The sequence below is a fragment of the Eriocheir sinensis genome, unplaced genomic scaffold (assembly GCF_024679095.1).
Source record: "Eriocheir sinensis breed Jianghai 21 unplaced genomic scaffold, ASM2467909v1 Scaffold247, whole genome shotgun sequence".
NCBI classification, from domain to species: Eukaryota; Metazoa; Arthropoda; class Malacostraca; order Decapoda; family Varunidae; genus Eriocheir; species Eriocheir sinensis.
In genome coordinates this window covers 312,135-329,888 of record NW_026111551.1, presented here as the reverse complement: position 1 = coordinate 329,888, position 17,754 = coordinate 312,135, and the positions used below count along the sequence as shown (strand labels likewise).

Genomic DNA, 17,754 nt, shown 5'->3' with positions numbered 1-17,754 from the left:
GATGGGTTATTCATTCACAGACAGTCATGAGGAGTACTTTCATTCCTCCGGGACGTCATGATTTCGATGCTCTCTTTTTAGAGAGTCATGCAAGGGGTGGTGGATTAGAGGATATTAGGATATTTCTCCCGCCTCCCGTTCAGCGAGGTAGAAGAGGAGGTGGAATTTTTAATATACTGAGCGGTCTGGCTAAAAAGCCATCCCTTTTCTCATGAGAAATGTCGCTCCCGAAGCTGTGCGTATGGGGAAAGACGTATTAGGCGATGTGTTAGATGGACGGATATCCGTCACTCGTTAAAACCAGAGGCGTGTCGGCTCTGAAAGGCGTTGGACAAAGACTTGCCTGAGGGGAGGTAAGGAGTCCGCAAGCGTCAAAGACGAGTCCAAGGCGGGCGCGTCCGTAAGCGTAAGAAAACAAGCAAAAGAAAGACGAAACGACGGTCACGTAAAACATGTTATAAAAGTGACATATTCAACATGAAAACGTTAGTTTAACGTGGAAGATGGCGGAATACGGACTTGACGTACAGGGGGGTGGGACGACCACCTCTCTGCGTCAGTACGCAGCCGCCGTAAGCGAAGGGTTTCCTCGAGTGACGCGTGTGAGACCAGTAGAAAGTTCTATTGCATCTCGAAACAAACTCGATATTTTACCCGTTAATCTTGACGGTTCTAATAATGAGATTAATGATAGTTATATTGAATTTAGGATTCCAGGCGTTCCTGGACAATTTCTGGATCTCAGTACACTCTCGATAGACATGAAGACGCGCGTGACCAAGGTGGACGGGTCGAAGCTTGGTGATACGGATCATGTGGTTTTTGCTAACGGCTTTAGTAATACCCTTTTTAAAAAATTGCACTTGCTACCTCAACGAACAGATGGTAGAATCCAACGCCCTCTTTAATTATCATGCCTTTGTTAAAAATGATAACGTCGATCCCCAAGAAAAGTTAGATTCGATTGGACGTAGTTCCTTCTTTTTCCGTGATGATCAGAGTGAAAAAGGTATAGTGAACACGTATAGTGACGAGTACTTTACAGGAGCCAATAAACAAGAAAAGGAAATGATTGCCAACATAAAAGCACACGGTCTTAGTATGACAGCACCTTTGCTGTTAGATATTGCGAGTCTAGACGCGTATCTCCTCGACGGCACAGATGTGAGAATCAGGTTGGAATTAGCAAGCAAGTCGTGGATTCTAAACACATCTCAGGATGGAGATCTCTTTAAATTTGCGCTCGAATCAGTAAAACTATGGGTCGATCGCGTCGTGCCGCACGCATCAGCGTTATCGTCACTCAATACTTCACTCGCGTCGAAATCCTTGCAGTATACATACAATCGAACCCTGTATAAAACATATGTCTTAGGAATCAATCAAACGAGTTTGCTGGCCGAATTGCCGTTTGCACAAATCATTCCACAGAATCTGATAATGGTTATGGTTGACATGGATAACATGTCTGGTTCTTACAACAAGAACGGTCTTTATTTCACTCACGCGGATCTCAATCACGCTCATATCACCATTAATGGGTCAACGGCTTATAATATTCATGCTCAGTTTCCCATCATGTCTCTCGACTCTTTATTCGACGCTAGAAGGACTTGGCTTGGAAACAACTAACAATCTTACTCTCCCGGCTTTTGCAGCGGGTCGACACTTATGCGCTTTTAATTTCGTCACAGAATACGTGGAAAATGGGATTCCAATCGAAAAAAATGGAAACATGCGTATCTCTTTAACTTTTAATAAAGGACACAACAGAAATCTCGTCATTATATTCTTCGCCGACACGACAGGCATAATTGAAATTGACGCGCATCGTCAAGTAACGTGTCAGGTTCGCGCGTAAAATAAAATGAATGCACTGGAAATCGAACGAGGATTAGCGGGTGTACTGGGGGATAAGATTATTTTTTTAGGTTGTCATCCTGAAAGTCATGTCGGTAAGCTGCTTGAACATGCAAAGCAGCAGCTAAAACCCATTGTCTTTATTCTGAACACTCTGAAGGGGGGAGAAGTCATGGGTCACTGGATCGCTATATACATTCATTATGAAACTCAAACACTCGGTTACTTTGACACTTATAACTTAGATCCAAGGTTGTATTCACTGTCATTACATCACTTTATACAAGTACATCCGTATATGACGGTGTATAGATTAGCATATAGATTACAGGGTCTGCAATCCCTTGTGTGTGTGGCATTTACACGATGTACTTTTGCTATCTCCTCAGTCATCACCCCCTTAAACGTGTCATGTATTCCCTCCATGCAACCTTTAAGAAAGGACAGCATTTCTATAATGATAAACTTATCACGCGATTGGGATACAAACTCTTTCCATTACCACAATGTGAAACAACATTCTGCTTACTTAGTAACGCAAGGCATTGTCGACGAGAGATTTGCAACGTTATCATGTAAAGCATGGTGCCATGCTAAAGAGAGGGGTAGACGCGGGAGAACACCTGGAGGTATGCTAGAGGAACAGCTGCTATCGCAACACTTGCGTGTATGGGTTGCCAATTGGTTTCCATACTGATGCATATAAACCCAGACGTCCACCCACTACAACCGCACTTTACCAGCAAGTTGAAGTGTATACGCAACGTGATGGCTAAACGGTTCTCGTCAACCACGTTCGGTAAGTGACATCAGTTGCTATCTACATGGTTTGTTAAATCATCAATACCGTTTCCTCATTCTGTATTTACTCTCTTGTTTGTTTTCAGATGGTCTGGTAATCAACATTAATTATTACTGTTCTCGCAACTCACCAGATGAAAGCATGATACGAGAAAGTGTCGATGCAGACGCACCGAGCAGGGAGACTGAAGGACGTGGTGCTGTTAAGCACAAGAAACGTATCATCACAGACTACAAATCACCAACTCCAAAGATATGTATGTATGCATCTATATGGAATGATAACTCATCCATTTCTTTAAGGCGTTCGAGTAATTATTACTGTTCTCCAGGTGAAACCGCGAGGCGGGAAAACGCTGACGCAGAAATGCTGAGCATGGCAGCTGAAGGTTGCGAGGATGCTCCATACAGGAATCTCATCTCCCCTCCAAAGAACGACTCCAAGGTACCCTCAGCCGAAATCACCGTGGATTTGACGCTCCATCCCCTGCGGAGGAGACAAAGGATGACAAGCAGCCGTCAAAGGAAGAAAATCTGCCTTCAATCCGTCGTTTACACCCAAGATCTTACCTCCATCTCTGTTGAAAAAGAAACGAGTTGCATCCATCTAAATTGCGTGTTTGTATGTTATTACTAAGACGTGTTTTTCTTTTTTGCGTGGTTAAATAAAAATTATAAAATGATTCTGGTTTATTTCTGTATCCCCGTTACTTGTTAATAAACCCCTCGACGGCGACTGAAAAATCCGAGTGGTATCCTGGGGATTCGAACCCGCGTCGTCCACCACGCGGCGAATGTGAACCCAGTACGCTACCAGTTCGGTCACCGCATACCCTACACCCTACACGCTCCCTCTTAGACAGAACGAGGCATGGCGCAGCCCATGTCTCGCCGCTCCCGGACTCGTCACCTCCCACCAACCGCACCATAGCACATCCCTCGCTCCCTCCCCATAGCATGTCACTGCCGATCCCTCTGTCCCGCCCCACGCCCCTTGCCCCGCCAAAACAAGCCGCTATGACATAGGATACTACGGAAGTCTTTCCGCCTCCGCCCCACGCTCCCTTGCCCCGCCAAAACAAGCCGGTATGACAGCCTGCCACTACGGCTGTTTTTCCGCCCCGCCCCACGCGCCATTGCCCCGCCAAAACAAGCCGCTATGGCGCAGGATACTACGGATGTCCTTCCGCCCCCCCACCCACGTGTTTTTCCGCCCCGCCCCACGCTCCCTTGCCCCGCCAAAACAAGCCGGTATGGCGCAGGATACTACGGATGTCCTTCCGCCTCCGCCCCACGTGTTTTCCGACCCGCCCCACGCTCCCTTGCCCCGCCAAAACAAGCCGATATAACAGCCTGCCACTACGGCTGATTTTTCCGCCCCGCCCCACGCGCCATTGCCCCGGAAAAACAAGCCGCTATGGCGCAGGATACTACGGATGTCCTTCCGCCCCCCACCCCCCGTGTTTTTCCGCCCCGCCCCACGCGCCCTTGCCCCGCCAAAACAAGCCGGTATGGCGCAGGATACTACGGATGTCCTTCCGCCCTCCGCCCCACGTGTTTTTCCGCCCCGCCCCACGCTCCCTTGCCCCGCCAAAACAAGCCGATATAACAGCCTGCCACTACGGCTGATTTTTCCGCCCCGCCCCACGCGCCATTGCCCCGGAAAAACAAGCCAGTATGGCAATATTATAACTACTCATAGGTGAAAAAAATCCTAACTTTAAATATCAGATTCAAGGACATGAGCTCAGCGAGGTAAAACAAGAAAAGGATCTTGGTGTCATTATCAGTAACACCCTTAAAATGAGTGATCACTGTTCTGCAGCGAGTAAAAAAGCCAATATGATGTTAGGATTAATATCATGAAACTTTGATTATAAATCACCCGAACTTATGAAGAGATTATATTTAGCATTTGTAAGACCACACCTAGAATACGCCGTTCAGTTCTGGTCACCGAACTATATCAAAGATCAAGTTTTGCTAGAAAAGATACAGCGACGAGCAACCAAACAAATTCCAGCGCTCCGAAACTTGCCATATGACGAGCGTTTAAAGCGTTTAGATATGTTTTCCCTAAAAAAGCGAAGGATAAGAGGGGACTTAATTGAAGTGGTCAAAATCCTTAATGGATTCGACAACATTAAACCAGATAGTCTATTTCAGAGAGACACCAACACAATAACACGCAGCAACGGTATGAAGTTAAAAGGAAACCGATGTAACACATTGGTGCGCAAAAGTTTTTTCAATAATAGAGTCGTCGATCACTAGAATAGACTCCCACCGTCAGTAGTTAGCGCACAGAGTATCAATAGCTTCAAGTCTTCATTGGATAAGTACTTCAGGGATATAAGATTATATTGACCCTTCTTCGCATGTTTTCAGACAGATTGCAGCAAGACGTCACCCTAAATTCATATTATTCTCCCCAACAACCTAGATTGCAAGTAGCGTAAGTTAACAATAGAGTAAAGCAACAGTTAGTGTCCGCATGACAGGTGGAGTGAGGTGTGGGTGCAGTAAGGTGACAGGTTACTGGTGCCGTGCCTAGTACCGCCGGTAAAACGAGGATCAAGCCCCCACCTGTGCCCCTGAAACTACACCTCACCCATCGTGAGTATTAGGGGGGATCCTGAGGCTGCCCTGTGCAGGCCACTCGTCCTCTTCCATTCTCCTTGTGTTTCTGTGTTCTTATGTTCTTATGTAATGAAGTCATTTTCCCCCACAGCTTAGGTTACCAGTAGTGTACGTTAAGGGTAGTAATTTCCTCTTATTTCTCTCTTTACTGTAAAATTTCCATGTCCCTTTCTTCCTTAAAGGTACATGGTGTTCTCTTCTAACTATTTCCTGCCGGCACGTTGTGGGAGGGAGGTGGGTGGGGAGGAGCCTTCATCTACTCTGTCCTGTCCTATCACACGTAGATTACTAGTAGTAGCGGTAGTAAACAGACACCCTCGCCATAGACCGATAGGTCTTCTGGTGTCTTTTCTTCCTATGTATTCCTATGTAAATCCTGAGAATACATTATTTATCAACTTTCCTCCGTTTCTTAAATCTAATCTCTATTTAAAATCTTAAATCAAATTTGCTTCAAAAAATTATTTAAGTTATTTTTTCTCACCTATTCACTACCCTGCTTGTGAATCAACTTTAACCTATCTCCTCCTAAACATGAATCTATTCCATTTATACCCATTTGCGTCATGACATTATTTTCAGTACAAGTATTCTACCTAAATCACCCTTTGTGCTAATTTGAGAGTCTACTTCCTTTCTGTAGCAAGGGCACCAGACTGAACAGCATCACCAAAGCCTAACCAAAGTCAGATACAGTTTTTGGATAACTCCTGAGCTCGGATACTAACACTTCGAAATAAAACAAAATTAAGACTATTTGCGCGGCTCCTGGCGATACTACAGTGATTCCACTCAGGACTCACTCACCACACTCACACACTCACCACCACACACCACTCACACCACTCACTCACTCACTCACCACACTCCACTCACCCTCCTCCTCCACACACCACACCACACACACACTCCACCACACACTCACCACCACACACTCACACTTACACACTCTCTCACACACACACTCACACACACACACACACACACACACACACACACACACACACACACACACACACACACACACACACACACACACACACACACACACACACACACACACACACACACACACACACACACACACACACACACACACACACACACACACACACACACAAACACACACACCCCCACCACACACACACCACACCCCACACACACACACACACACACACACACACACACACACACACACACACACACACACACACACACACACACACACACACACACACACACACACACACACACACACACACACACACACACACACACACACACACACACACACATTCCTTTCACAAATGGAATGTTCAAGGGATGCACTTTATTATCAGTGTACTTGCTTTGATGATGATGATGATTACGATGAAAAAGATCGTGAAAATGATGATGACGATGATGATGATGACAGTGATGAGAGTGATTATCAAGATCATAAAGTTGGTCATAATATTTATTACGATATGATGGATGATGATGGATGAAGATGACAATGATGATAATGATGATGACCTTGATGACACTGACGATGATGATGCTGATACTGATGATGATGACGGTGATATACAACGAACACCTCCTCAAAGCCAAGACACACACTGGAAATGATCTCCCGGCGTCACAGTTCTCCTGAGGGTTGGTTCGTGTGGGTGCGGGCGTAGTCACTGTGCTCGATGGGTCGCCACTTGGTCATAAATAAATAAATGAATACTTGACAGTGGGAGTCAAAGCTCTTAGTACTGTCAAGAGCCTTCAGAATGGGTCGTGAGCAAAATACTTAAAACAAAACTTGCTCCCGGCGAGAAAAGTTTGAAGAGCAGTGGTTTATCATCCTCCCACCTCGTTTCGTTCTCCGATGAAGACTGAATGTATCCGTCGTTAATAAGGCTCCTCCGCCTCCCCACCCACCTGCACGCATACCTGTTGGTCTCATGTTTCTCCCGTGACAGGCGGGCGCGCATATAAAACCACGAAAGTTACATCTCGTCCAGCCTGACACCCAACACGTATCCTGCTGCTCACCACAACACATGTCCTCGCTGAAGGATATTTCATCTTCTTATCTGTATTGTGTCCATACATTTGTTTCTTACGACTCCTATATCATGGCGTGACCTGCTGCATGCTTGCCTAATTGGAAAACTCTCTACCAATCTTGTTTGAGGTTAAGTAATTTATGTGCGTGAGTCATGCGCGTGTGTATCGTCTCCACAAATTTTCCCCTACCCAGCCGCGAACTAAACAGACGGCCTTGTCCGTCTTGTATGGTGTATGGTATTTGTGTATGTGGGTGGGTGGGTGGGTGGGGGCACGCACAGAGCTCTATTGGACCGAGTAGAGTTCAAGTTTCTTCGTCCCGTCACCTCCCTTCCTTTCACTGACTCTTCTTTTTCTTAAATTTCGCTGCATTGTCGCTTTCCTGTCATTTTTCGATCGATATTGTCCAGCTAAATGCCCTTCTTAGCTTGGTAACTTCATGCCCCCCTACCCCACCCCCGCTACCCCTATCGTAACTCTACTGGACACGGGAGCATCAAGACACCTCTCCACCCGAATCTGATCTTCTCCTGACCTTTCTTACTGTGGTCTGCGAGAAGCACCTTGGCGAATTTATTTTTTTCATTTATTTCACCCTTGAGCTGTCTGTGTGTGTGTGTGTGTGTGTGTGTGTGTGTGTGTGTGTGTGTGTGTGTGTGTGTGTGTTTATATAGTCAGATTAGGGGAGTGAGGGAGACATGAGTGTTCTTCATGGTAAAGTGGTCAACAAAGTGCATGTTCTCGCGGGTTCATCGTACCGTCACTCATGTTGTTTCACTCCTCCATCGCCATAACGATGCATAATGCCTTACCCACTATGATTCACGCCACAGTTAATATCCTTTTTATCTGTTTTCTTTCACTAACATTTTCCCTGCGCTTTTTTTTTCTCCTGGTAGCGTCCCAACGAAGACCCCATAACATATAAATCGGTACCCTCTATAATCTAAGCCATTGTTAACATCCTCCTTCGCCAGTATTTCTTCACTAACGTTTCACCTCAAGCCTTTCTTTATTACTAGTAGCGTCAGAACGAAGACTAACACAAAAAAAAGGAAACTGAATCATACCGTTGAGCTATATTAAGGGCTTTGCTTCATACACTTTACGGCGAGAGGAGGGGAGTCAACGGTCGCATAACAACAATGGGTCAACACGCTGCTCCCATAAAGAAGGAAAGAAATGCCCCAAAAAATATTTACATGCCTCGGCTCCGGAGATACCTCCATTGATACTCCCCTCGTGCAAGTACAGTTCATTGGAAGGAAAAAGGCTGCTGAAGTGTTTTCCAGCCAAAGCGATGAAAAAGTGAGGACTGATCATTTTTTTACGTTCATCTACATGCATTTTTTTTTGTCATTGCAATAAGCCACGTCCTGCTTGCTCTCTCCCAGACCTCCTGTTACCGCTCGTTCCGCAGACACGATAGCGACCTATGCCAGGAATACGCCATCAGGAACTGGCCCAGAGAAGCCTCAGCGGGGAGACCCAAGGAGACTGAAACGGTATTCTTGGGGAGAAGGGAGAAGGCTGAGACGGCAGGAGTGATGGAGATAAGAAAATTGAGAGGAGGAGGGATAGAGATAAGGAAGGAGAGGTGGAAGGAGGGAGAGAGGGATGACAGGCATATGGGATGGAGGGAAGGAGAGGGAGATTGGGGGTAAAGGAACCGGACGGAGGTAAAAAAAAATACTACAAACTTTGAGGCTAATAAGAAAGATGATAAAGAGTCACTTGGCGAGCGCTGACAACAGCAATTACTTATAGAAGATAAAGAAGTCTCAAAGAAGTTAGGAGAAATGGTTCATCAAAGAGGGTGGTGTAGTGGAAGAAGGGAAGGGTGGAGACTAAAAGTGGTAACCGAACACATGGAGGGGAAATTAATATGGCCAAAGAGAAGAGGAAGGGAGGAGGAAGGCGGGGATGGGGAGGCAGGACGGTCAAGGGAATAAAAGTGTGGAGACGCGGCTTGTTAGTGAGGCTGCAAGGTATGGCGGCATGATTACAGCCACGCCAGTCGATGGTCCACGGGATCAACTCTGTCTACCTGGGCCACGGCTCACACCTTTGGGCTACCTCTCTATTGGCCTGCCTGTTATGTTGCTCCGTTGTTAATAACTTGTTAATTCTGACATTATCTCGCCCACGGTTTTGTGTTGCTCCTCCGCCACTCGTTCTCTCCATTTATTCCGAAACACTTCAATCTGTTTCTTCATTTATTTCGAAACATTTCCAGCTGTTTCTTCATTTACTGCGAAATACTTATATCTGTGCCTTCCACGACAAGCTTAGGCCTATCACATTTGTCAGTGCCTAGTTTATTTGCCGCAAAGTTTGTCCACCGCGTTCACCCACTTGAAGATAAGAAATCCATCGCTCCTACATCCTCTTCGATCCTTAACCTTGCTCTCATAAAAGATTATGATATACTAAAAAAATTGGGTTAATAAAAAACGTTAATGATCTCTAACTAAAACGATTTTTTGTGACGTAGTCTGAGACTGTTAAGTGTTTTTTTCTTTTACTGTCATTGAGGAAGAGCGGGGTGGGGCAGAGCGGGGCAGAGCAGGGCAGAGTTGGGCCAACTGCCCCGCCCGGGCAGAGATCGGTCGACAGTGGCTTCTAGTTAACATACATATAAGATGCACATAAAAATATGAAAGAAAAACTAATGATTTTCTCAATATTTCGGCTTATGTTGCGCGTGTTAGTCCGTCTGCCTGTTTGCGATTAATTCTCTCTCTCTCTCTCTCTCTCTCTCTCTCTCTCTCTCTCTCTCTCTCTCTCTCTCTCTCTCTCTCTCTCTCTCTCTCTCTCTCTCTCTCTCTCTCTCTCTCTCTCTCTCTCTCTCTCTCTCTCTCTCTCTCTCTCTCTCTCTCTCTCTCTCTCTCTCTCTCTCTCTCTCTCTCTCTATTACCAAGCCTCTAGATAACTTAAAAATCCTTAGTTTCAATGCGCGTAACCTAAGAAACAAATTTGATGAATTGAGATGTCTTGCTTTAACAGAAAATTTTGACATAATTGCTATAACCGAAACATTTATCGACACCACAAATATTGATTTAAGTTCCGAATACAACATAAATGGCTACAGACTCTTCAACAAAGATCGTGTAAACCGTAGAGGCGGTGACGTCGCCCTTTATGTCAAAAGCTATTTGCAACCCACTGACAAAACACCGGGAAACAGTAACGTTGAACATTTGTGCGTGCGAGTAAACATTGCAAAAGTCAATTTAAATATATCTGTCACCTACAGACCTCCCGGGCAATCACTCGATGACGACCTTGAAATGTACAGCGTCTTAAGGCAGTCACTTAATAACAACGACTCACTGATATTAGGAGACTTTAACCTCCCCCATATCGACTGGCCGACACTGTCAGGTACAGAAGGCGAGTCACGTAGAATGATCGAGTTTCTAGAAGAAAATTATCTAAGCCAAATGGCTTCTGAGCCAACTCGACAAAATAATATACTCGACCTTGTCATAACGACCCAAGATAACCTAGTCAGTAGTGTCACGGTAGGAGAACACCTCGGTTCTTGTGATCATAAATTAGTGCGCGTCGACATTAGAGCTCAATCATCAGTGACTGAAAATAAAAAAAAGGTGCCCAATTTCAAAAGAGCTAACTTCGTAGAAATCCGACAAAAACTAACAAATACAACTATCAGATGACGGCAACGTAGATGAAGCCTGGCTAAGCCTTAAATCACTCACTCAGCAGAACACATTCGTTCCCTTGTGCGAGAAGCGAATTAACACTAATAAAAGCCCACCGTGGTTTAATAGCGATATTAAACAATCAGTCAATGAGAGAAAATTGTTTTACAGGTTAAAGAAAGAACAAAGCACGCCCGAAAACATTAGACTTTATAATGATGCCAGGCGACGAGTAAAAAGACTAGTAGGTCAGGCAAAGCGTAGATATGAAGAAAATATTGCAGCCAACTGTAAAAACAATCCGAAATCTTTCTTCAGTTACATAAACAACAGAAAGGCGATCAAAAGTGGTATTGGACCGTTAACAAACAGCGACGGTGCACTAGTGACTGACAGCCAAAACATTGCAAACCTCTTAAACAATTACTTTTCCTCGGTATTTTATACTAACAGTCTTCCTCTCGCTACCAACAACACCAGTACTATTGTAAATCTCGAGCATGCATTGGCTAATTTTGAAATAACAGCCGATGAAGTCCTTGAAGCTCTCCATTCACTTAAAACAAATAAAAGTCCCGAACCCGACAAAGTATATCCTATACTGCTGAAAGAAACAAAGAGCGAAATACTCTCCTCCCTCACTACCGTATTCAATATGTCCTTGCGACAAGGCATCGTCCCTTCGGATTGGAAAAAGGCTAACGTGACACCGATTTTTAAGAAAGGAGACAAAAAAATACCAGGCAACTACCGACCCATTAGTCTAACTTCAATTGTAGGTAAGCTACTCGAGAGCATAATTAGAGACAAAATTGTGAGTTACCTCGAAAGCCACTCATTAATTGGGGATTCACAACATGGCTTCCGTAACAAAAGATCCTGCCTGTCAAACCTACTGACCTTTTATAACGATCTCTTCTCAATTTATGACGTAACCAAATCAGTGGACGTAGTCTATCTTGATTTCCAGAAAGCGTTTGATAAAGTCCCACATCATAAATTACTTTATAAATTAAAGCAAATAGGCATTGACGGTCAAGTAAACTAATGGATCGCGAATTGGTTGAGCAACAGACAACAAAGAGTAGTGATTGACGGATTTAACTCAGAGTGGGCGTCGGTCACTAGTGGCGTCCCTCAGGGCTCGGTTCTTGGCCCAGTGCTCTTCATTATTTACATCAACGACGTGGATGTTGGACTCAATAATCGCATTAGTAAATTTGCAGACGACACAAAGATTAGTAACTCGGTTATCACTGACGAAGGCAGGCAAAGCCTCCAAGAGGATTTGCACAAAATTTCAGCTTGGTCGGATAAATGGGAGATGCCCTTTAACGTAGACAAGTGCCAGGTCCTTCAAGTTGGAACAAAAAATAAGAAGTTCGATTACGAAATACGCGGCGTTAAACTCACAAGTGTTCAATGCGTTAAGGACCTGGGGATTAAAATCGCATCAAACCTCAAAGTCTCACATCATTGCATCGATGCAGCAAATAAAGCGATCAGAATGTTGGGCTTCATTAAAAGAAACTTTTTTATTCAAGAATAAAGGTGTAATACTTCCGCTCTACAATAGTTTAGTCAGACCCCACTTGGAATATGCGGTACAGTTTTGGTCCCCCCACCATTCAAAGAACATTGCTAAACTAGAAGGTGTTCAGCGTCGAGCAACAAAAATGATCCCTTCCTTGCGCAACAAATCCTACGAAGAAAGGCTTTCCACCCTTAACATGTTCTCTCTTGAGAAACGTCGCCCCCGAGGAAAACTGATCGAATGTTTTAAAATACTTAATGGTTTCACGAATGTAGACAGATCAAAATTGTTTATGATCGATGACACGTTGCGAACGAGGAACAATGGCACAAAACTCAAATGTAGACAAGTAAATTCAGACTGCACCAAATTTTTCTTCACCAACGTTGTAGTGCGAGAATGGAATAAGCTCCCACCATCAGTGGTCCAGTGTAACACGATTGACTCCTTTAAAAACAAGCTCGACCGTCACTTCCTTCAACTTAATATTAACTAGAGTAGTGTGAAGGACTCGAAACTGCAGGGGCCCAAGACTGTTCCGGGCTAACAGTTTTCCTTCTGAGCCAGGTGTTTTGCTCCCCCCCCCTTTCACAGTGTAGTCAGGAGAAGCGATACACAAGATGTTAACTCCGTCTTTAATATGCACTTCAGCTCGCACAGCCCCACGGGAGACAGATAGGACGGCCGATGTGGTAAGGCCGCTCACACAGCCCACGGGAGACAGGTAGGACGGCCGGCGTAGCGAGGCCGCTCATACAGCCCACGGAAGACAGGTAGGCAGGCCGGCGTGGTAAGGCCAGCAAGGGCGGCCCGGGTATTCGGTCTCGGGGCCAACAGTGTCTTCCCCGGATAGACCGCGGCGGTGCTACGGCTGAGTGATGGAGGGCAGTGCCGGGCCGGGCGTAACGCGGCAGCAACCTCGTCAGGTGGAGGACTCGTTAGGTGGTGAAGGAGAGCCAGTGCCTAGCAAGCTGGCTCGACCGAGTCCTGGAGTCGTCTCCCGTCCTCAGCGCACCAACGTCCGAGGTTGCTTCGGCTGCTGACGTCAGGGCCCCCCCACTCGCGCCGGTGGAGCTCGGGCAGGGCGTTCGAGGCGTTCCGCTGCGGGTAGTGTGAAGCCTCGCTCGGGATGAGTGTAGGTCGAGTGAGGTGTTCCGGGGCTATGTTGGAGGTGAGGAGTTAATAGTGGTCTTCCCTTTACAAGTAGAAAAGCAACGTTTTGGAGCCATCTGATTAATGTAAAATCACTTAGGTTTAAGGACAGACCACCTAGTCTGGACCATGGGGTCTGTGTGGTCTGATTTTCTATGTAAAAAAAAAATCTATCTATGTAAATCTCTCTCTCTCTCTCTCTCTCTCTCTCTCTCTCTCTCTCTCTCTCTCTCTCTCTCTCTCTCTCTCTCTCTCTCTCTCTCTCTCTCTCTCTCTCTCTCTCTCTCTCTCTCTCCACTCGCGGAAAATTTATGATCCTCCCCAACACGTGAAGTTCCTCGGGTGAACGGGAACATCACTGCCTCGGTAATTAAGAGACACTGGAGGAGATTTATGTACGGGTTAAATGTCAGGTGCAACAGAATGTCTTTTGGGAATTCGCTGTAAACAGACAAGATAAACCAGAATATCTGCATACAGCTCGTTACCTGAAGTCCAGGAACACATTTCTTAATATTTTAGTCACCAATTAAGGGTTGATATTGCATACACAAAAGGCCACTCATGATATAGCTAACAAGAGGACAGTCTGTTGTGTTCTGCTGTAGTCACATACCTGTGTGAAGGAACACATGTTGAAATCACTGTAAAACACTGTAGGAGCGTTGGAATATACCATATCCCATTCTCGTCGCTGTGGAGGGTTCTAGGAGGAATGAATGAAGCTAGTGCGTCTCCATTCTTTACTTGGTAGAGTACGTGTATGTACAGGCTGAAATGCTGACACACTCTGAATCTTGAGAAGTATACATGCTTAAAACTAAACATTATTATTGAGACAAATGAACATAGATCTTGTAATGGGAACACACTACTCGATGGTGTTACATAAACTCAGTAAGGGATTGGATCCTTTCAAGACGATAGAAAACGTAGTATTGTGTTTAAAGGTTGACTTAGATATATAACATTTCCTTCCCCCTTAAAGGTAAATAAGGAACACTTTGGCAATTGTAATATGAAACTACATATATGAGCATGCAAAATATACTTAAAGCTATGTCATGGAGTATTATTATGAATGACTCATATATTACTATCTTATAAGTCTAATCTCTCAGGAGGTAATCCTCTGGTTGCCCTATCAGGAAGTACTCTGTGTGCAACAGGACTCTGGGGTAAGGACACTGTGGGTTGTGATAAATGATCATCATTGCTGGAAGGAACTGACTGCTCTGCACTGTGTTGGCTTGCAGAAGCGTTTTGCTCTACAGAAGAGTTATTTTGAGTTTTATCAGTCCAAGAAGGTTTTAACTGATCAATGTGTCTCTTTGTGACACTACCATTTACCTTGACATCATAGTGCATATTGCCTACTGGACGTTCAATTGTTCCTGGTACCCACTTGTTTGGGGTAGTGTATGATTTAACCATCACCTGAGATGAAGGCTTCAAATCTCTTACTTTCCCTTGTGTTTGCAATTGCTTCCACGTTTGCTTTGCTGTTCACTAAGGAAATTTGGTAATATTAAGTCAAACTTAGTTCTGATCCTCCTTCCCATTAATAAAATAGATGGTGCCACCCCCGTTGTTGCATGCGGAGTAGTCCTGTAAGTCAAGAGAAACTTGCTGATGCCTGAGTGCACATTGGTACTGTTCACATTCTTACACTTCATATGCTGTTTGAATGTCTGTACAAATCGTTCAGCTTCACCATTTGTGGCAGGATGATATGGTGCTGACTGTATGTGCTGAATGCCATTGACTGTTAAAAAGTCTTTGAATTCCTGTGAACAAAATTGTGGACCATTATCTGATACAATGCGTTCTGGTAAACCATGTACAGCAAAGATTTGCATCAGTGTCCTGATTGTGTTACTTGAGGTAGTTGATTGCATTGGAATGATCTCTGGCCATTTACTGTAAGCATCAACAACAATTAAATATGAATGTCCAAGAAAGGGACCTGCATAGTCAATGTGCAGTCTCTGCCATGGATATCTAGGATATTCCCATGGGTGAAAACGTGCTGGCTTTGGATCATTTTGATGGATAGCACATGGTGTACATTGTTTAATATATGTTTCAATGTCTTTATCCACTCCTGGCCACCACATGTAACTTCTAGCAACTGCTTTTGCTCTGACAATACCTTGGTGGTCAGCGTGTAACTCTGTAAGAACCTGTTCTCTGAGTTGTTTAGGAACGACTACCCTTGATCCACGCAATATGCAGTCTTGTTCTACACTGAGCTCTGACCATACTGCCACATACGGTTTACATTCTTCACTAGTCAGTAATGAATCTCTTCCAGTTACTAAAGCTTGCAGTACCTTTGACAATGTAGGATCTTGTTTTATACCTTGTGCTATGTGTTTAGCTGTGATAGGTAAGTTGTAGCAATCTATTAGCAAAATACTAACATCATGATCTGTAGGTGCTTTATCGACAGGTAAGCGAGACAATGCATCTGCGTTTCCCATCTTAGCTGTAGGTCTGTACTCCAATGTGTAGTTGTATGCTGCTAGTGTGATAGCCCAGCGTTGGAGTCGTGCAGCCACTAAAGTTGGAAGACCTGACTTTGGACCAACAATAGCTAGTAATGGCTTGTGATCTGTGACTAGTTTGAATTATTTTCTGCCATATAAGTATATATGGAATTTTTTGACGCCATATACAAGTGCAAGACCTTCCTTCTCAATTTGAGAATAATTCCTTTCTGCCTTGTTAAGTAATCTTGATGCATATGCAATTGGTTTTTCTGTACCATCTGGCATTTCATGAGCTAAAACTGCCCCTACTCCTACTTGTGAGGCATCACAGACTAATTTTACTGGCAAATCCATTCTGAAATGTGTCAAGAAATTTGGTGAAGTTATCTCTGTTTTGATCTTCTCAAAAGACTTCTGACAGTCTTCTGTCCAGTTCCATTGTACGTCCTTGTTGAGCAGTTGATACAAGGGTTCTGCAATGGTAGCTAAGTTCCTTATGAACTTTCCATAAAATGTTACTAGTCCTAAGAATGACTGAAGCTCCTTTACATTTTCAGGCACTTTTGCTGACTGAAGTGCCTTTACCTTGTCATTTGTTTTGTGAATGCCTTGTTCATTTATAATGAAACCTAAGTATTCAATAGATGGAACATGAAACTGGCATTTATTCCTATGAATTTTTATGCCATTGTCTTGGATCCGCCTTAATACTGCTGCTAGTCTTTCTTGATGCTCTGTTTCATCTTTGCCTGCAATTAATATGTCATCTATGAAGCAAAATACACCAGGTAGTCCATTGAATATTTTGTCCATGGTTTGTTGCCATATTGCAGGACTACTGGCTACACCATATGGCAGTCTCTTTGGACGAAACAAACCTAAATGTGTGTTTATTGTGCAGTATTCCTGTGATTTGTCATCCATGATTAATTGCTGAAAAGCATGCTTCATATCAATCTTTGAGAAAATTTTGCATTTTCCTAGGGTTGAGAACATGTCTGTGGGGTTAGGTAGAGGATGTTGGGCTATTTGCAGTTGTGGATTTAATGTGACTTTGTAATCTCCACATAAGCGAACGCCACCGCCCTTCTTTGCAACAGGGACTAAAGGTGTTCCCCAGTCTGAGTACATAACTCTTTCCCATGTTCCTTCTGACTCTAACCTCCTAATTTCCTGTTCCACTGATGCCTTTAAAGCATATGGAATAGCTCTAGGTGCACAAAATTTAGGTGTCGCATCTGATTTGAGTGCTAAAGATGCCTTAACATTTTTAACTGTGCCATGGCCTTCACTGAAAATTTATTTGAAGTGTGATAAGGTTTCACTCAAAGGAATTTCTGATTTATGCTCTACATTCAGAACATTGAAAACCTTTGACCAGTCTAGCTTGATGTGTTTTAACCAGTCTAGACCCATTAATGTCTGACCTTGACCTTTCACAATGGTGATAGACAAGTTTGTTGTTTGCTGATCATACTGGACATTTACTTTGGCTAGACCAATTACTTGAATGGTATGCGAGTTGTAATCCTTGAGAACTTTGTTACAAGGTTCAATGGATAAA

General features: G+C 44.2%; 1 pseudogene; it reads left to right on the top strand.

Annotated features, from left to right (window-relative positions):
- Positions 1 to 366: 366 nt before the first annotated feature.
- LOC126991158 (uncharacterized) lies at positions 367 to 2,197 on the top strand (annotated as a pseudogene).
- The last annotated feature ends 15,557 nt before the right edge of the window (positions 2,198 to 17,754 follow it).